Source organism: Pinus tabuliformis, chromosome 5_1 (assembly GCF_031772625.1).
Source record: "Pinus tabuliformis cultivar Carrire ecotype Pingquan chromosome 5_1, CPIR1, whole genome shotgun sequence".
Lineage (NCBI taxonomy): Eukaryota > Viridiplantae > Streptophyta > Pinopsida > Pinales > Pinaceae > Pinus > Pinus tabuliformis.
Genome location: NC_142305.1, coordinates 139,193,682 through 139,215,529, shown reverse-complemented (window position 1 = coordinate 139,215,529; position 21,848 = coordinate 139,193,682).

Genomic DNA, 21,848 nt, shown 5'->3' with positions numbered 1-21,848 from the left:
TAACTTTTGCAGGTGCACTCATCATGGCCTATCGACCTGCAAAAATTGCAAAACAATTACTATGACGTTTGCGTATACTTCTGTAATAGGTGAGAGTTATCTGTAGTGTGTTTTCCTCCTATCTGACAGATCACACACCATAATGTAGGCACCGTGCTCATTACTGCTTCTACCTCTGGTCTTAATGGCATCAACCCTCCTCCCACCAAGTTGTTTGCGAAGACTGGACAATGGTCCTTGTCATGCCCCTGGCCCTTGCATTTGATGCATAGTACCTCCTGGCACGCCTCTGGCCAAGCTGTCATGTCCCATTTCAAGCTCTGCATTTCCAGACACAAACTTTGTAGTTGTTTGTGGATTTTTTGGACTCCCATACTAGGATCCTATATTGGGGTCTTGTGCAATCTCATTGTAGTCTCCAAAGCTTCGGCCTTAATGGATAGCTTTTGTTGTGACAACGTCATCCTTAAATTCGGTGTTAGTGATGCTACAAACCATTTGCTGTGTTGTCCATCCATCAAGGACATGTTGGGTTCATGAATCATACTCTTCAGTCTTTGGTCTAGATCCCATGGGGTCTCGCCTGGAAGCATCGTGATTTCCTTAAACCTGATAATCGATTGTGTCTCTCATTTTGGCCTGCTAAATTCCCTGTTCAGCGCAGCCTGGATATTTTTGATCCCTGCGTTTGGATGGTGATTAGAATTCTTAATGTACCACGTTAGTGCATGATCCTACAACGCGCTTACTAGCATTTCCTTCTTTGTATTGTCATCCACAACTCCTTATGCTTCCCATATAGCTTTTACCACGAACAAAAATTCGTCCAGATCTTTGTTCCCTACTCCTCTGAATACCAGCAATTTTATCATGCTCGCATATTGAACTGTGGTGGTGGAGGAGGTGGTGTGGGTGGAGATGGAGTTGAAGATGGTGAGACTGGTGGTGGTGTAGGTGGAGGTGGTATGCATTGAATTTTCTGCCTTATCAGACTGATCGCGCTTCTTAGAGATACTTTTGCGAGCTCTTCCTCACTTTCCTACCGCAGCAAAATCAAGGGACTATTTTCTATCTCTGCGCTACCTTCGTTTCTATATATCCTCCCACTTCACGTAGTCCCAAACATCAATTTATTCGCATAACCCACTTTTCGCACAATATCATCTTAATCCAAGTGTTCAATGATTTAATGTACTTACCTCGTGGTCCTTTGAGGAAGCGGCTTTCCCCCTCGCTAGAGCTGATGGTTGTATCTACCGCGAACTCGGTGATAAACCCTCCTAAAATTTGATCGAGCCAATGGTCCACAACGCATGCAATATTATCTTCCAATGCTTCTAATCTGCGCACTAATTCTGGAGTCCACATAATTAGTTTGTCGAGTCTACACCTTCCCTAACTGTCTGCTAGCTTCGCGATCCACCCATACAACTCAGAGGGGAAGAATGCAAAGAAAATTTCGTGGATTTTCGTATATAAGTAGTGCTCTAACCGTTGTTCCTTTGATAGTCACGGATTCTTGCTTTCCTGCACCGCGAACTCGTAAATCTTTCTATCCAACCACCCTTCAATTTCTTTCTTTGTTGGATTCCAGTGACATGAAATCAGACATCCCTTATGCAGATCTCAATCCTGGCAACGAAACCATTTGAATTAGTTTGTTGAGTCTACACCTTCCCTAACTGTCTGCTAGCTTCGCGATCCACTCATACAACTCAGAGGGGAAGAATGCAAAGAAAATTTCGTGGATTTTCGTATATAAGTAGTGCTCTAACCGTTGTTCCTTTGATAGTCACAGATTCTTGTTTTCCTACACCACGAACTCGTAAATATTTCTATCCAACCACCCTTCAATTTCTTTCTTTGTTGGATTCCAGTGACATGACATCAGACATCCCTTATACAGATCTCGATCCCGGCAACGGAACCATTTGTTGGCTTCTTGGGGCCTGACCTAGGTTCAAAGGTGATTTAGCCAAACAAATCCATGTACTACTAGCCCTTTCGGCAATAGTTTATGGAGCATGGACTGAGATCTTACCCAAAGTAGTATGGGAGGGTGCTAGAACTAGGTTTCTGGACCCTAGAGATGTCTGATGGTTTCAAGTGGTTCGCGGTTCAACCCTGCGTATACGTTGCTACACATGCTTACCCATACCTTGCAGCCTGGGATGCTACCTTCACACAGCCCTAATCGGGGGTCGAACAATGTTATTACCCAAATCTTTACTAGTAGCTCGATATTAGTTGATTAACTTAGCTTAATTGTATGATTTCAGTTACACTTAACAGTATTCACAATTCATATAACTGCATGTAGTAAATAAACACTATAATTGCAATTTAAGATCAAACATGTAATAACTCATAATAGATGCACAAAATTTGTAACAGAACCTTTCTTTATTAATCCTTTCTCCAGTTACAGACTCAACTCTACCATGCGCACTTAGCTGAAGGGGTCCACGCACTTAGCTGGGGACTCTACCAGGCCTTTGTTCACTCAACTGCAAACCCTCTTCCTACTACTATGACCCAAGATAAACTTAGACACTTCTCTTTACTTCGTTTATTCTATCCATTCTATTCCATCCTGATTTTCTTCTTTACAACTTAGAGCCTCGCTCTATTTATAGGACCATGGGTAGGTTGACATTACATTCCTACATAGGGTGGACAGCCCTATGACTCTAACATACATTTTGCGCCTGAAATTTGTGGAGCTTTACAATAATATCACTCAAAACTTGGGATTTGAGCCCCAAAACATGTTGTGGGGGGGATTCCATGCCCAACAGGTTGTAACAAACTTGAGGTCCTAATTGTCTCAACTTTATTTTGTTGGCAAACCAAACATTCCACCACAAACTTTTGAATTTCATATTTAAGGCCCTCCCAAAAAAAATCCTTTTTGACCATATGGTAAGTTTTTAAAAATCCCAAGTGCCCTTCTTAGGGAGAGGTGTGCAATTCCAAAAGAATCTTTTGTTTGATTTGGAAATTCTTACAAATATATAAGTGAACTTTGTACCATAATTAATCATCTTTCTAGCTAAATGTATCGGATTTACTAGGATCTTGCTGCAAATTTTGAATGAGTGTCCACACTTCTTCGTCATTCTTCCATTCATCCCTTCCTTTGGTTATCCAATCTAGTTGGATAATAGAAATTGCACAAAGCAATGCTTCCACAACCTCATCCTTTCTTGAGAGTGCATCTGCAACAACAATTTTCTTCCCTTTCTGTAGATGATTTCAAAGTCATAACCCAACATTTTTGTGACCCATTCTTGCTGCTCTTATGCAAATAATCTTTGTTCCAAAAAATATTTAGGACTATCATGATATGTTTTCACCTTGAAGTGTCTTCCCATTAGGTAAGTTTTCCATTTCTTTAGTGAAAGTAATATTGCCAACATTTCCTTCTCATAAACAGGTTTGTGTAAATACTTTTCTTTGATTGGATGACTTTCAAAGTAACAGGTCTTCCTTCTTGCATTAAAACAACACCAATTCCATTTCTCGAGGCATCACATTCCACAATAAAGGTTTTTGTGAAGCTTGGCGTAGCTAAGACTGGTGCTTGGCACATTGCCTCTTCACGATGTTCCAAGGCCTTAGTTTCTTTTGGAGTCCAAGAGAATGCATCTTTATTTGGTAATGTTGTTAGAGGTGTTGCTATTCTCCCAAAATTCTTTAAAAGCTTGCAATAATACCCTTTCAACCCAATAAATCCTCGCAAATTCTTTATGGTTGTGGGGATTTTTCATTCCTTAATGGATTTAATTTTGTTAGGGTCTACCTTAACACCCTCATGAGATACAATGTGACCCAAATATTCTGTTTATCAGCGGTTGTCATTGATTTCAATCCAAGTAACATTAGGGGCTATCTTTATCTTGCATGGGAATTTTGACTTGACAACTCAACCTATTGTAAGTCAAGGATCTTCTATATGGACTTTACTCATCGAGTAATTTCTATTGATATATGGCATGCCAAGTAGTTCTTCATGTTTTGAGAGTTATTCGTGTTTGAAGTTAGTAACCCCACTTAGTAGGTTCAACCCCATGTGGTTGTGGCATGGCACTCATCATTGGTTATCGTCATTGAATAGTAAATAATTAATCATGTTTTATGCTGCTCCCAAAATCCCTCCAATGTTCACTTTTTGAGAACCCTCTTAACTCAATACATTTCTATAAAAAGTGACCCTCATATCCTCCTCAAGCAAGCACTTCTCAACAACCTATCTTGTGAGAAGAACACTGTAATTTTTCGGCCCTCATGAGCTTCTAATGCATTATCTGTTGCAGGGCATTTAAGGTTTCGTTGAGTTCGAGTTAGGGCATAAAATTATGATCATATTTGATGGTCTGTTTTGAAGCAAGTTTAGAGCCTTGGATTCTAGGATTCCGCTGCTTCAAACGGGTCATCATGGAATTTTCGCTATAACGTTTCTTCTACAACGCTTCAGATATTGAAATTAAAACCCATTTGAGCGAAAACCTTGGTGAACCTTAGGACTGAATTTTAGATCTTAGTTCGCTAAATTTTGGATATATGATCTGAGGAATTAACGGCTTTTGCAAGCTCCTGAATTCTATGTCAAACATGTGACCTCAAGAAAATCATCATAACTTTCTCTCTAAGCATTGGATTCAAATTTCATAAAAATTGGTAGAAATAGGATGGAAATTAATTTGTTGGTTATTGTTTTTAGGGTCGAAGGTCGACACAGTGACACGTGACACTTCATACAATTTGGCTCTACTGAACCAGTCTCTAATGAGGTTATTGTGGTAGATTAGGAATAACTATTTCTTGAAGAATCCAATCTTGACCAGACTTGTGGGGTTGGAACGAGGACTCAGAGGTCTATGAAAAGACAAAATTTCAGACCTTGGAGATCTGAAATTACATAGATACAATAGATTCAATATCAAGCTCCTAGAAGGAAAAAAAAATATATGCATTCAAGGATCACTGCAATAAGAACCACACATCAATAGTCAAGGGTAAGTCTGCTACAGCAAGGTATGTATGATTAGTGTTTGAATTTGAATTTTGAGTATCATCTCTAACATATGTTTTTGCAAGACAACGTAAGTATATTGTTTTGTATTTGTTTGGGTCTTGCTTGTTAATGCATTTGCAGAAAGGATGACACTTTAGAAAAACTTGGACACATACTAGAAGGACGTGCAATGCCAAAGTACCATTACTTGAAGCAAGAACAATAGTACCTCAGCAGCTGCAAGTGATCCAAGAAGAAATGTTGAGTCAAGTGTAAGGTCTTCTCAAAAATCCAGTGTTGTAAAAGAGTCATCATTGTAAATTTGTATAATAGTGGTCATTGAAAGAGTCAATATTGTAAAAGAGTCAATATACCTAGAGTTAAAGAGGTATTGCTAGGAGGTATAGGAGTCACTATTGGGATGATTTCATAGTCGGGTTGCAGTTCATAGTGTGATTGGGTGTTCGGTCAAGTACAAGTAAATCATATTGTATCGTGGATCCTTATCCCTGGTACGAGAGTCGACACTCTTGTCTCACTTCTGATCATTATAGGGTGGCAAGGAGGTCCTAGGCAGGTGCATGAAATCGCCTACAAGTTGGATCCTATGAACACTTTAGGGTGGTAGGTTGGTCTAGGATGTTGGGGAATCCATTCAGTTCACTATGAAAGAAACTAGGGCATTGGGGCATCCTTCTAGTGGGAGCTGGAGAAGAATTATTTTCTAGAATTATATGAAGTTGTATCTTTCATTTCAGTTGGGATTGGAGATTAAAGAATTTATTAGAAAACAATTCGATGGTTTTTGACCCCGGGGGGTTTTCCACCTAAAATTCTTATCCCTATTTTGTTATTTTGTTTACTGTTGTTACGGGATAAGCACTAATAATAATTGAAGATTAACTAATGCACTAAAAATGTTGAAAACTACTAATTTCTAAGGAATACTGATTCACCCCACCTCTCAGTATTTCCAACAATTGGTATTAGAGCTTGGTTCCTTCAATAACAATATAAAAACTACAAGGAGTTCATGGAATACACCAAGAATAGAGTTCCTTTGTTCAATGGAAATAACTATTTACTTTGGAGTGGAAGAATGCAGGTTCATTTGTTGGCACAAGGATACGAAGTATGGAAAATCATTGAAAAGGGCTTCACATCAACCCCATATGAACAAGGCAAGAAAAATATGGTATATGGTGCAAAGGCTAAAGATCTTATTATCAGTGGGGTTATTGAATCTGTCTATATTAATATATTGAGTTGCAAAACTGTTAAAGAGGTATGGGGAAAGCTTGAGAATATATATGCAGATGACTCACAGGTGAAAGAAGCAAAGCTCCAAATTTTCAGGGAAATTTTTGAGAAAATAAAAATGAAGGAAGATGAAGATTTTGCTGCAGACGTTTAGCATGTTGATGAAACAACAAATACATTGGAAGGTTTGGGAGAACCTGCTGACACAAAATGTGTTGTCTGAAAGAACCTCAGAACCTTACCACCAAGATTCAACCCAAAGGTATATGTCTTGGAAGATAGATTGAATCTGACCAATCTCAGCATAAATGAATGGCATGGAATTCTTATGACATATCAAATGAGGATTGAAGAAGAGGATGGCACACCTCAGTTAGAAACAGCATTTGTTGCATCCAAGAAGACTAGTAAGGACGGGCAAACTCCAAATGAAAAAACTTACAATTGTAAGGATGAAGAAAAGGAAGAAGATGAAGAAGAAATTTTAGATGAGTAATTTGCCAACTTCACTTGGAAAATGAGAACATGTACAGAAAAATTCAAAGGTAAACTTCCATTAATATTTTTTTATTGTGGGGAGTTTCGGCATTTCGCAACCAAGTGCCCTCACAAAAATGAGGTTGTTACGACGGGAAAGAAATGTCCTAGGAATTACGATAAGCAAGGCAAGAATAAATGGTTTAAGAAGAGTTTCTTCTCCAAAGAAGATAGCTCCTCATCTGATGAAGATAGTGATAATGAAGAATAAATCAATGGAAAAGTATTGTATATATCCAAGCACAATAAGCAAGAGGTATGTGACGAAGAAGGAGAAGAAGAGATGACTGAGGTTGAATTTTGAAATGAAGTGATCAGGGTTATCAAAGAGCTCAAGGCCGAGAAGAATCACGTCAACACTCTTGAAGATGATTTAAAGACAAAAAGGGAACATGTCCTAAATCTTAAATCAAGGTTTAATAATGCAAATGAATTGAAGAATCGCTCGGGAAATAATTAAAGGAAAGAAACAAGGAAAGAGAGGCATTTGAAGCTAAAATAGTCTATCTACGAAAGGAAGCAAAAAATGGAAAAACTCTTCAAAACTACGCCAACAGCTCAAAGGCATTCAAAGAACTCATCAGCAGCTAGGGATCATGTACTGATAAGAGTGGTCTTGGTTACAAAGAAAAATATTAAAAGGAGTCAAATCCTTCTATGATAATAAAAGAAGATGGATATGTAAAATCTACCAAACAGGTAGATCTCTCAGCTAAATCAATAGATCAAGACTCATAGGAAGAACCATGGAAAACAATTCCTCAAAGAATATTTCCTGCCAGGTATCAAACTATCTTTTATGGTTATTGTTATTCATGTGGAAGGTTTGGACATAGAGATGTAGAATGTCGCATGTATGTTTCGAATGAATATAGTTCCAGCATATATTTCAGAAATGGATATTCCATAACTGAGAAAAATATCAACAAATTTTATCATTTGAGAGACGATGTCGAATGTTACAAATGTAACAATTTTGGACATCTGGCTAAATATTGCAGAATTGGAAGCTCTTCAAATGAAATCTCGCAAAATCAGAATGAACATGTATTGAAAAAGAAGACTGAAAAATGTGTTATCGCTCTCAAGGTTCAAAGCAACATAAACATTTGGTATGTTGATAGTGGTTGCTCGACACATATGACTGGAGATAAAAATAAGTTCATATCCTTGAAGGAAGAGAAGGATGGAACAATGACTTTTGGAAATGAGGAGTCTTCAAACGTCATAGGAGCAGGTGCGGGTGCACTTGGAAGAAAGGATGCATTAATGAAGGATGTGTTGTGGGTTGAAGATATGAATCACAATATGCTCAGTGTTGGAAAGATGTGCGATCAAGGACACAAGATGCTATTCAACTGTAAGAAATGTGAAATGAGGAAAGCCAAATTTGGAAAAATTGTGGCTACGGCAAGTAGAGCTCCAAATGACATATACATTTTGGATGAAACACATAAAGGGTTATTTTTGGAAAAACAAGATGAAAGTTGGTTATGGCACAAACGAATCGGACATATAAATTTCATCAATTTGGTCAGGATCAACAAAAAGGAAGCAGTAAGAGAAATGCCTAAAATTTCAAAACCTACCAATACGATATTTGAACTTTTTCAGCATGACAAACAGACAAAAGTTAAGTTCAAGACAAAGGAACACTTTGTGTCACGTCCATTGTAATTAATAGATATTGAACTATGTGGTCCTATGAGAACAAAAGGTTTAGATTGTGAATTATACTTTATGCTAATGATAGATGATTACACCAGAATAACAATCATTAGTTTCTTAAAGAAAAAATATGAGGCATTTGAATGTTTCAAAATCTACAAGGAATTGGTCGAAAATGAAATTGATTTGTAGATCAAATGTCTGAGACTAGATAATTGTGGAGAATTCACATCCAAAGCATTTCAACAATACTATGATGAAAATAGGATAAAAAGGAAATTCTCAATAGCTAGAACACCACAACAGAATGGAGCTACTGAAAGAAAAAATAGAATCATACAGGAAATGGCTAGAATAATGTTAAATGACTCAAAATTGGACGATAAATTATGGGTTCAAGAAATTGATATATCATATTCATTATAAACAGAGGTCTTATCATGAACAATTGTAGCATGACTCTATACGGACTGTGGAAGGGAACAGTGGTTAATGTCAAATACTTCAAATTATTTGGAAGTAAATGCTACATCAAAAGAGAAGACCAAAAATTGGGCAAGCTCGATTCTTGTGTTGACAGAGGTATTTTCATGAGCAAAAGAAAGGCTTATATATGCTATAATCTAAGGCACAAACAAATAGTTGAGAGAATAAATGTTACTTTTGACGAATATTGTGTTCTAAGGGATAAAAATGAGATCGTCTTTGAGGGGATTTAGGTAGAATATTTGAATAATGAAGAAGAAGCTCCAAAACAAGACCAATCAAATAAGGAAACAACAATCAACCAAGAGGAAATAAAAAATGATCAGCAGGATGTATAAGAAAATTCTCCAAAAGTTTGAAAAGAATGGTGTCAAAAGAATCATTTGTCAAATCAAATCATCAACAACATAAATGAAGGAATTAGAACCAGAAGAATTCGTCAGCTTCATTCATCACAACAAGCCCACCTTGCTCTTTTAGCAAAGTTTGAGCCTAGAAATTTTGAGGAAGCTAGTCAAGATGAACACTGGGTAGAAGCTATGAATGAAGAACTGGATCAAATTGAAAAGAACAAAACTTGGGAATTGGTTCCATGACCAAAGGATAAAAATGTTATTGGAACTAAATGGGTCTTCAGAAACAAATTGAATGAGGACGGATAGGTTACCAGGAATAAGGCAAGATTAGTCTGCAAAGGATATGCACAAGTAGAAGGAATTGATTTTAAAGAAACATTTTCTCCCATTTCCAGAATGGAAGCTATCAGTTCTTTCTTATGCATGCTCAAGAAAAATCATGGTGTACCAATGGATGTTAAGTCAACCTTTCTAAATGGTGAATTGGAAGAAGAAGTTTACATTGAGCCACTATATGGTCTCAAACATGCTCCTAGGGCTTGGTATGCTTGTCTTGATGGATATCTACATCGACAAGGATTCAAGAAAGGAAGCATCGACAATAATCTCTATGTGAAAGTGGATCAAGATATCCTAAAAATTATCGAGGTATATGTGAACGATATAATCTTTGGAAGAAATGATGACAGATTAAGTGAAAACTTTACCACAAAGATGCAACGTGAGTTTGAAATGTCTCTACTTGGCGAGATGACATACTTTTTAGGACTTCAAATATCTCAACATGATAAAGGAATATTTATATATCAAACCACGTACATCAAGTAAATGCTCAAGAAATTCAAGATGGAAGATTGCAAGCCTGTCCTTACCCCAATGGTAACAGGTTGCAAGTTAAGTTTAGAGGATTCGTCAAAGGATGTGGACCAGAGGTTGTATAGATATATGATTGGTAGTCTTCTATATGTGATATCTTCTTGGCCAAACATAATGGTGGTAGTTGGACAAGTAGCAAGATTCCAAGTAGCACCATCAGAATCTCATATTATTGTCATCAAAAGAATTCTTCGATATTTTAAGGGCACAACAGAATATGGTTTATGGTATCCCAAAGGAAATGATCTAGTTATCCAAATTTATATAGATGCAGATTAGGTAGGAAGTGTTGATGATCAAAAGAGTACAAGTGGAGAAGCATTCTATCTAGGTGGTTGCCTTGTTTTACGATTAAGTAAAAGGGAGTCTTCAATCTCGTTGTCCATAGCGGATGTAGAATATATCACGGCAGCATCTTATTGTACTGAAGTTCTTTGGATGAAGCAAACTTTGCAAGATCATCATGCCAAGGTTGATGAGCCTATTCCCATATTTTACGATAACACCAGTGTTATCAGTATCTCCAAGAATCCTGTGATGCATTCCAAAAAAGATAACATTCTGATAAAATATCATTTCGTTAGAGAGCAGGTCGCCAAAAATAATATCAACCTTGAATATGTTGGCACAGAGGAAAAAATTGCTTACATCTTTACCAAATCATTACCTCATGAAGCATTTGACTATATTTGCCAAAAGTTTTGGATTCTCCAAAGTTCTCATTAGACTCTTTCTCTTATCTAACTAACTAGAAAGGAGGAGTGGAGGTGTGTACAGGTCCACAGGATGACAGTTTGTCATGGAGAGTCACCCTTTGTCGTTAATGACAAAGGGGGAGAGAAGGCAGTAGGAAGAGGTATCATGATCACAGGGGGAGTACTTGTGTTGACATCAATTCCAAAAGGGGAGATTGTTGATCAATGGTTGTCATTGACGTCAACCCATGCAGCACTAGGGGATAACCTGATATTTCATGGGCATTTTGACTTGACAACTCATCCTATTCTGAGTCAAGGATATTCTAGATGGACTCTACTCGTCGAGATGTTTTCTTTGATATATTGGGTGCCACGTATTTCTTCACGGTTTGAGATTTATTCGTGTTTGAAGTTAGTAACCCCAGTTAGTGGGCTAAAACACCATGGGATTGTGGCATAGCACTCATCATTGGTTGTGGTCATTGAATAGTCAATAATTAATAATGTTTTATGCTCCTAGACCCTCTCAAATCAAGACATTTCTATAAATAGTCATTAGGGGAGTTTTGAGGTCTAAAATGGGCCACCTAAGGAAATTATAAAATAATAGTGGAAATAATAAAATAATGTTAGATTACATCATCAAATTTTAGAGGAAAAAAGAAAACACTATTATTTCAACTCGTATTTTCAACTTATCTCCCTATGGTTTTACTCAAATTTCGAGTGACAACACACACTAGATGTTTATTTTGATTCCTCATCCAAGAAGTACCCATGTTGCATACTTTCGATGGACCCTGCTACACGAAAAATGATAAATACATGAAAAATGTGATTGCAATCAAATTTTTTCTTGTAGTAGGGTCCATCAAAAGTATGCAACATGGGTACTCCTTGGATGAGGAATTAACCTTTTCATCCCAGAGTACTCCTGCTTGAAATTTGAGTAAACTTGGGGACATAAGTTGAAAATACGAGTTGAAAAAGTAGTTTTATTATTTTATTATTTTTTAATCTTTTTACTTTTTTAATCCAAAAATGGTGAATCATCCCCCATGGTTGACATCATCTTGAATCCTATTGGTTCCTATAAATATTATTTTTCTTGTACATTTTTCTTAGGAGGCCCAGTTTAGGCCTCAAAATTCCCCTAATGGACCCTCATATCCTCCTCTCGCAAGCACTTTTCAACGAACTATCTTGTGAGAAGACCTCTGTAATTTTTCAGCCCTCATGAGCTTCTAACACATGATCTGTTTCAGGGAGTTTAATTTTTAGTTAAGGTGTGGTTAGGGTACAAAATTATGATCAAGTTTGAAGATCTTTTTTGAAGAAATTTTAGAGCCTTGGATTCTAGGATTCTACTACTTCAAACAGGTCATCATGGCTGTTTCGCTATAACATTTTTAATATGAAGCTTCAAATAGTGAAATTAAAATGCATTTGAGCTGCAATCTTGATGAACCTTGTGACCAAATTTCAGATCTTGGTTCGCTATATTTTCAGATATATGGTCTGAGGAAGTTAGGGTTTTGGTAGGCTCCCAAATTCCATGTCAAATAGGTGACCTTGAGAAAAAACGTCATAACTTTCCCTCTGAGCATTGGATTCAAATTTCATAAAAAATGGAAGAAGTAGGAAATTTTTTTTTTTTTGGGTATCATTTTCAGGGCTGAAGGTCGAAACAGTGACATGTGGCACTTCGTACAAGTTCACTCTATTGAACTAGTCTATAATCAAGTCATCATGGGAGATTGGGAATACCTTTTTCTTGAAGAATCCAATCTCTATCAGACCTATGGGGTTAGAAAGAGGACTCATAGGGCTACCAAAGGATGAATTTTCAGACCTTGGATATCTGGAATTACATAGATATAGCAGATTTAATAGTGAGCTCCTACAACTCGGACACATACTAGAAGGACATGCCCCTTAATCCAATATTTTTTACTTCCCAAAAAAATTCAAGAAAAGTTCTTGAAAATTAAAATCTATCATACCCAAAGATTTTAAACATTGGACTCCTGGTACAACATCATCACCACCCATTAGAATGGAGAGAATTGGACTATTCAATACATATTCTTCCATGGTTATCTTGATATTATGGCACTTTCCAGAGAAATTTATAGTTCCTCCATTTGCAACCATCACTTGAAACTCTAGTGTTGGATATAAGAAGCAATTCAATTCGTTGACTATCTTACAATAAATAAAACTATGGGTACTACCCAAATAAATCAGCACTATTACCTTTTTCTTCTTGATATGTCCTTCTATCCTGAGAGTTTGAGGAGTGGTAATTCTTTCTAATGCATTACAAGATACGGTCAGATTCATTTCTTGTTTATCTACGGTTGGTTTCTAGTGCATATCCTCTTCTTTCAAAGTTTCTTATTCCTTTTCTTCCTTCTCTTCACAATCTATGTAAAATAATTTATTCTCGACACACTTATGACATTTAGTGTATTTTCTATCACAACTGTAGCAAAGACCTTTTTCTCTTTTTTCTTCCAATTGTTGTGGTATCAACCTTGTAGGTTGTGGAAGGCTAGGAGTAAGAGTAACAAAACTTCCATATTTATAGTTTTGAGTGGTAGGCTTCCTTGTTGCCATAATTTTTATTTCATTTTTTCATGTCAGCCTGAATTCCTTCTCCAATGAATTCGGTTCCCAAAGGTGAACCTCATATTGGATGTTATCCATTGAACCCTTTTGTTTTAGATTTATCAATTCGGTAAAAATGGTGTTGTTCTTTGTATCTTCATAATGTGCTAACATTTTCTCCATAAAAATTGACCAAGTGGTAAGTGGTTTATGAGAACAAAGCCATCGATACGATACAAACATATTGGGTTTTAAATATAAAGTTTCAATGCGTACCTTTTTCTGTGTTTCACATTATGGAGATCAAAATATTGCTCCATCTGTAGTATCCATGTTACTGAATCATTGCCATCAAACTTCCTGATATCGATCTTTGGAATATGGTGGGTCTTCAATCCAACAAAGAGTCTATGAAATCATGATTAACATTTCTTTTGTTCTCATCATGAGTTTCATCTAATATCTTTTCACCATTACGAAGAATTTATTGTATCAACTTTGTCAAACCTTCCTTCAAACCTTCCATATTTTCTTTTAAACCATGCTTGAAATCTTCCATGTTGCCTTTCATTTTATCTTCTATACCATCCATATTAGCTTTCATACCATCATTCAAACTTTCCATGTCTGATTTCTAACTATTCTTCAAACCATCCATCTAGCTTCCATTTCATTTTTTATTACTCTTTCTAAGAGTGAAATTTGTTCACTGAGTCTTGTAATTTTGATATAACATGTTGCATTTCTTCCTCTTCTTCATGTGTCATAGTAGAGTTTTCTAGTTTCTTACTAAGTGTTTCCATTTCCTTGCTACGGGTCATTTTGGAATCAAACAATGATATTTATGATTCACTATTCCCTTTGAATCACTTCAAATTGATTTTTCAAACAAAATTTATGCAAAATTTAATACATGCACTCACTTTTCTTCCGTTTTAGGAGCTATATATTGCAGTTCTTTTATCTCTATAATTATGAATCTTCAAGATATGAAATCTTGTATTATAGTAGCTCTTTGAGTCTTATTTCCAACCCAACAAGTTAGACCAATATTGGAATCTTCGAGAAAGAGTTATTCCCAATATCCCACAATAGTTGGATTATAGATTGGTTTAGTAGAGATAATTTGTATGGAGTGCCACATGTCACTGTTTCAAATTCGATTCTCAGAGATAAGTTTATGACAATTTTCCTTAGGTCACATGTTTGAGATGGAACTATGGAGCCTACACAAACCCTAACTTCCTCGAATCATATCTCTAGAAACATAGCAAGACAATATCTAAAATTCATACACTAAGTTAACCAAGATTTCAGCTCCACATGGTTGCAATTTCATCTTCTAAAGCTTCGTAGAAAAAAACATATAGTGAAAATATCATGATGACCTATTTGAAGCAGTGAAACCCTAGAATCCAAAGTTCTGATACCAAATGTTATGAAACCAACTCACAAATAGATAGATCAACGACTTAAATATTATCCTCTTCTAGGGGTAAGCCTTCTTTAAATTTACATAAATGAACAATTATTGGATGATTCAAATGAAAAAAACCTCATTTCTATATATAGGATTCTAAGGGGTCACAATATTATCAGAGCCTACATAACAATAATAATGTAAGGGCACAATAATAACAATAGTGTGCTTCTTTCGCTGTCTTTCAAGGAATCGGGAACACCCTAGGCCGCTTCATGGCAACAGATACTTCAAGGGGGGAGACTGGAATTTATACCTACGGCAGAATTTGTGCGGAAATAGACATTAGCAAAGGGCTGCCGGATCAGATCATCCTCAAAGTCGGGGACTTCCATTGGACGCAAACTTTGGATTATGAGAATACAGCCTTCAGGTGTCGCCACTGCCATCAAACGGGGCATCTCCAGAACTCATGTGCAGCGTTCCTCGACAAAAAGAAGAATCTCACTCGCAAATCCAAATCCAAGAGTTGGAAACCTTGTGCTCGTCCCCCTATGGATGACATAGAGTCCTCTAGCTCTGATGAGGATGACATTGAAGCGGAAGAGGAGAATTTAGAGCACCCAGAGGACTCTCCCTCTGCCTGCGCCAAGGATCCTTCTGCGCCCTTATTGTCGCAGAAACGTACTCATGAGTCTTCGCCTTCTGATTCAGATAAGGAGTCTCCTCCTTCAGCTCAGATCTGTCTACAATTTGTTCCGGTCCAGCCAGATCAAAATGGTTGGGTCAAAGTCAGTAAAAAGAAAGGGAAAAAATGTAGATTGGAAGATTCTGCCCATGCTGGGTAGACTCCCTAGACCAGCTCGTTTTTTCTGTTCTCTCTATTCTCTTATGCACATGCCGTGTTTGCTCTTTGGGACCGATGTTGATCTCATATCATTTCCGGCTCCCATGCTCCTTAGCTTCGCTTCTTTGTAAGCTCTGTATGTACCATATGTCTTTTCTTAATAGAATTAGTCTCAATTCAGAAAAAAAAAACAATAGTGTGCTTCTATGGGGCACAATAAGAAAAATATGTGGACTACATGGGCACAACAATAACAATAAGGGGGCTACACTAACAATAAAAATAAGGGACTACACTAGTATTATAGGGACCTAACAGACTTACTAGTTAAAGTGTGGACACTTTGTTTTGTTGCTGTATATAAACTGAATTTTCATCATAGGTCTTTAGATGTGTTTGATTTCGAACCCTCAAAGGATGTACCAGATTCATGTTGACTACCTTTTTACCATCTATATAGGGATGGAATGTTGTAAATCTCTTCAATTTTTTGTTCATATTCTCCCACACTTTAGTCCAAAATGAACTAAGAATAGTGTCTATGTTTGAAGCAATTCTCTTTAGTGTCCCAAAATGTACTAGACTTGTACAAAGAACAAGTTTTCTTATTCTTTCCCCATGATGATCTTTTCACAAGGCATGAGAATGCAAACCTTGATAAACCTATCAACTAACATGAAAAATTAATCATGTCCAGCTTTGGTAGTTGGTAAACCTCCCACAAATTCCATCGAAATGTTTTCCCAAGGACGAGTGGATACAGATAAGGGATGGTATAGACCCTGATTCTTGTTACCGGGCTTGATTGTATGATGAAGTGTACATCCAATAATGAACGTAGCTACATTTTATTGCATCTTGGGCCAATGCACATATCTCTATAAATTTCAAACTATCTTATGAATGCCAAAATGGCATGCAACCTTAGAGGTGTGGGTATTTCGAATTAGCTATTGTTCACCTTTAGGAACACACAATTTATCTAAATTATAGAGTAACTCATTCTAAATATGATAATTAAATTTTCCATGACCATTTTCTATATGAATTTAGTCCTATAGATGTTAAAAGATCTCTAAACTCCTCATCCTCTATATGCATCATGGGTTAAAATCTCCATGTGCATCAATGTGCCCAAAGCTATGATTTTTTATGTGAGTAGCCTTGAAAGCATGTTAGCCAACTTGTTTTTTTTTACCCTTATTGTAATGATCACTACATGAAAATGTTGTAGAAACCCCATTTACATATAGCTTCTACTCTATTATAAGTTTCTCCAGGCCTATAAGTATTATAGTTGCTAGTGATCTTTGTGGATGACAATCTACTTTACCATAAGATAGATTTTTCACTTTTTAATAGTTTGTACCAAGGCATATAGCTCCTTGTCACAAGTAGGTTAATTGAGAAAAATTCCATTATACACTTCAAAATGATAGCATATAGACCTTCCTCCTTGCATCAATACCACTCCCATTCATCTTTGTTTCAAAGGGTTGCTACAAGTTTTGTGATGCAAGAACTAGTGTTTGATTGATTTTCTTCTTCAACTCCTTAAGGGTCTTTTTTTGATCATCCCTCACTAGGAACTCTTACCACTTTCTATTAGCTATTATTGAAAATGGCACTATGAATTTCCTCAAGCCTTGTCCAACCCCAATGAAACTATTAACTTTTTAAACATCTATGTCAATCAAACACTTCATTATGACCTCCATCTTGGGAGAACCTATCTTGAGCTCCTCTCCACTAACCATATAGCCTATATACATGTTGACGATCTAGAATTCTCTGCCAACAACAAAGGGATCTCCCCAGTGCACCATCCCAACTAAACTCTACACTGTTTGTTATAAGGATCACGTCCAGAATGTAGGACCAACTGTTGTATGGGGGATTTGAATTCACTTCAGATGGAGGTGGTATACTGGCTAGGCAGAACACATGAAATTCAACCAACAGAAGGGAAATAATCGATGAATGTTAATAACATGAATACCATAAATAGAAATATTAGAACTTTATAACATGAACCTTAAGTAAAGCATTGTTAGAATGACTTAAAATAAGATCACACATATTTAAAGAATATGATTAACAAATATAAAGAAGTTAAAAGTAGCTAAGCATCAACAATCACAAGTGAATGCACAACCTACAATAATATTATGCCAATGCCAATAAATAATTCATCAATATAAGCATAGAGTTAGCATATCATATACCATCCATATGATGCAAAACAAGATTCATAGAATAGGAAGATACATGAGGAGATTTCACATCAAAAACTCATAGGAACCTTCAATTCATTGAGCTAATAATATCCATGACATCGCAACATAAATTATCTATCCAATCCAATAGTGGAAACCAACTATTACTCCTCGTATTTATTAGAAGAGCATAAGTTCTCTCAAAAAAATATATACCAAAATAAGTCCCAAGCTAAAAGTCCCTTTAAAATATACCATGAGAATGTATTTATAAAAAAAAGAGTGACCTTTGATCTACCCTTGACCCTTGGAATTCCTCATGACCTTTCGAATACCTCATGACCTTTAGACTTCCTTATGACTCTTTAAATCTTCCATTATTTCCCTACTCTATTCTAGCTTTCTAATTTCATAAAATAAGCAAGTTCTATCCTATGAACTTGACAATAGACATTTTTGGGACATCTATATGTAGTTTCTTCACTAGGTAAGTGTGCCAAAGCTTGTACTCAATAGCTATGGGGGTTATTTGCAGTTGTTCTTTGTCATATTTGTGTATACAGTCGAGGGTGTTTGGGATGAGAGTGTTTATTTTTGCATTCACCTGATTGGCTAGGGTCACCAGCTTTGTGTACATTCTCACCAGTCCCACCATGTATCGCGCAATATTCTCCTTTGTAACCTCTAGGTTGTTTGAGTTAGAGGCTAGCCTGAAAGTGTCAACAAATGCCTAAACTTCCCATGAGATGCCTTCATGCTTCTTTACTCACCCAATTTCCACGATATATGGAGCCCATGCTTCTCATTCATTGACTCCAAACCAATCAAAAGGTGCTTGTAAGAAGCTAGCACTCTTTCCACATCCTTGGCTAGTTTATCTCATGCTTGGATCTTGATACGGTGTCGGACTTTGGCATTTTTTGTAGTGATCCAGTCCATTTTTTGGATTATTTTCAGCGTACTTGGGTACTTGGTGAACCACTCATACATGCTATTCAAAGTTGCAACAACTTCCTTTGGCATAGAAAACCTTTCCTATGTGTTTGTTTGTATGGCCAAGATTGGAGCTAATGTATGATGCAGTTTCAACATTCATTGTCATAGCTCCACTGAGGTTTTCAGCCTCATCCTTGATTATAGCTTGTAGCTCTTTCATACTAGAGTGCATCAAACAGAGGGCCACATTTTCTTCTTCTTCCTTCCTTCTATCTTCTTCTTCTTGGATGCGTAAAGCTTGTTCTGAATTTCTGCGATTTGTTTGCTCATCCTAGCAACATTGAGTTCAGTTGTGGTCACAAAAGAAGTCCTAGCTGAGGCGAACATCTAAAGGTTAATTGTAGTGTCAAGAAAAAAATATTTCTACGTGGTTACTTATAGAAGTTTTGCAAGGTTCCTAGCATAGTACTTGCTTCTCTCCTTCATGATCTTGAAATTAACTTGATCAAAAGTGAGCTTGCTTAGGTTCAGCACTTCGTCTTCTGCCTCTTTAGGAATGCCCAGGTCCTTGAGAGGGGGATGTCCTTTGGTGAGGGGAGTAGATGGGGGAACATCCAACAGAGGTAGCTCAACTTTCTCATATTCTTGTTGATATTCCTTATCAGCATCTTATTATTTCTCCTTTCTTCTCTCCTCCTCTTCTCTACTCTTTTCTTCCTCTGCTCTCTTCCTTTGCTCCTCCTCTTGCTGCTTATTTTCTTGTTCTTCCTTCTCTTGCTTCTTCTCGAGCTCCTCGTCATTCCTGCATATCTCTTCTTGTTCTTTCCGCTCTTGCTCCGATATCTTCCTCTCTTCTTCCATTTTGGCCTTTTCATTCCTGATCCTTTAATTACTTCTATTTTAGTTGCTTCTTCCTTTCTTCTTCATCTAATTGCTTTCTTTTCTCAAGCTGGTTCTCAAAGTGATGGCTCCCTAAATCTTGCACATGTTTGAGCTCTTCTTCTCTTTTCCTCCTGATCTCTTTCTTTTTCCTTCCCAGCGTTGCATTTCTCTGCTCTAATGTTTCTTCATCTCCCCTTTCCTCTTAGCCACTTGGGGAATCTTCTACCTCTTTCTCCTTGTGTTTCTTGATTTTGCCAGTTGCCTTCTACTACTCCTTCTTCCTCTTTAGAGAAGTTGATCTTTCTTGAAGGCTCACATTTTCCTTGAAGTGTTTAGGTTCCTCATCATCTCTTTCTTGCTACTCACTGGAGTTGAGTTCCCTGGTAGTGCTGTACCAGTTCATAATCCCTCTTCATGATCCTGCTTGGAATGTGGGTATGACCAGTTGAAATTGGTCCTTTTACAGTGAGCCACTACTACCCTCTCTGGATCATATGTGCAGTGGTTCAGAGTAACAAAATCACATCCCTTTATTTTCTCTATTTATGCCTACACTTCCTTGAAGTTTCCCACTGTGTAAGCCCAGATAACGAGAGGGAAAGTGGGCAAAGCCTTCTTCTTCCCCTTGTTTAGCATCTTCGAAAATCCCTGGGTCATCTGATAGCACACTTCCTGCATGAGTACTATGTCTGTGAAAATTGAGGGAGCGTGTGTGGGGTCTTGTAAGAACCAAAAAATCTAATTAATGTCCCCTCTCGGATTGGGAACTAATGCGCTACTTTGAGGTTGGTCTCCATGGCCCTCTTTGACATGCAAGGGATTTCTTCCCCAAAAATCACCTTATATAATGGGCAATAAATGATTCAGAGATGGTGTCGAGCATACCCTTGTGGTTAGGGTTCTAGAAGATCGTCTAATGTCGATGCACTAGCTTCGCTGTAGTTGTGGTCTAGTTGTAGCTCGAGTGATCAAACTGGCACCTTGCATAAATTGCATCGAGGAGGTATGAGGCCATGTAGAATATTAACAGTTGGTTTGGCTCATGATGTTTAGCCACAACTACGTTTCTTCTCAGTGCTAAAGCTAGGATACATACATGATAGGGACCCATTTCTTGTGGAAAACATTAGCATCAGGCCTCTCCTACAACTGGTTCATCATAGCAGTGATCAGCTACTAAACCTTCTTTAGTCCATCCATTATATATATTTGATCGCTTCTAACCCAGAACTTGGACGGGTCTTGTCACCATTCCCTCATAATGTCCTTGGTTAGAATTAAAAAATTTGATAGCCATCGGGTGTTAAATGCCTCCTCCATTTCATTTAACTTGTAATATGTAGTGATGTCTATAGAGGAGATAGTTGCAAATAGTGCACCTGAGTGATCCCTTACAATCCATTGATTCGTGTTTGTATTCTGTATGATCCACTCAATGGTCTCAGTACATGGAAAAACTGGGGGATGTGAGGCCACCTTATGGAGTTTCGACCTCTTGACATTCATGTATACTAGGAAATCCTCGTCGTCCTCTAGGAGCTCTTGTTTAGTGAATTCTATGTAAATGTCAAACCAGGAGAACTTAGTGATTTTGTTGATATTGCATGTGTTATCCCCATATATGGAGGGTAGAGGGTCTTTTTGAATCCATGCACACTTCTTTCATAACTCCTGCAGATAGATTTCACTAATGGGGGTTCCATCTCATCATCGAATGAGGAGATCAAGGTGCAATCGATATCAACGTCACATGGCATGTCAAACAAGGAATCCCATGATGACAGAGATGGAAAGAATATTAAATCCTAGTAGCAAGCACAAAAAAAAGTTTCCAGATCCTGGGAAGGGATTCCCTTGGTAGGTCGCAATCTCGTAGGGATCAAGGGGTTGCAGAGGTTGCAAGTATGAGTTTGCGACTTGGAGATAGGTAGGTCAGTAGACGCAGCTAGGTCGTACAGGTCACAAGTCGCATAGGTCGCGGATGGGAGTGGGTCTGAAAGTCATAGATGACGATGGGTCACTGGGGTCGAGAGGTCGCA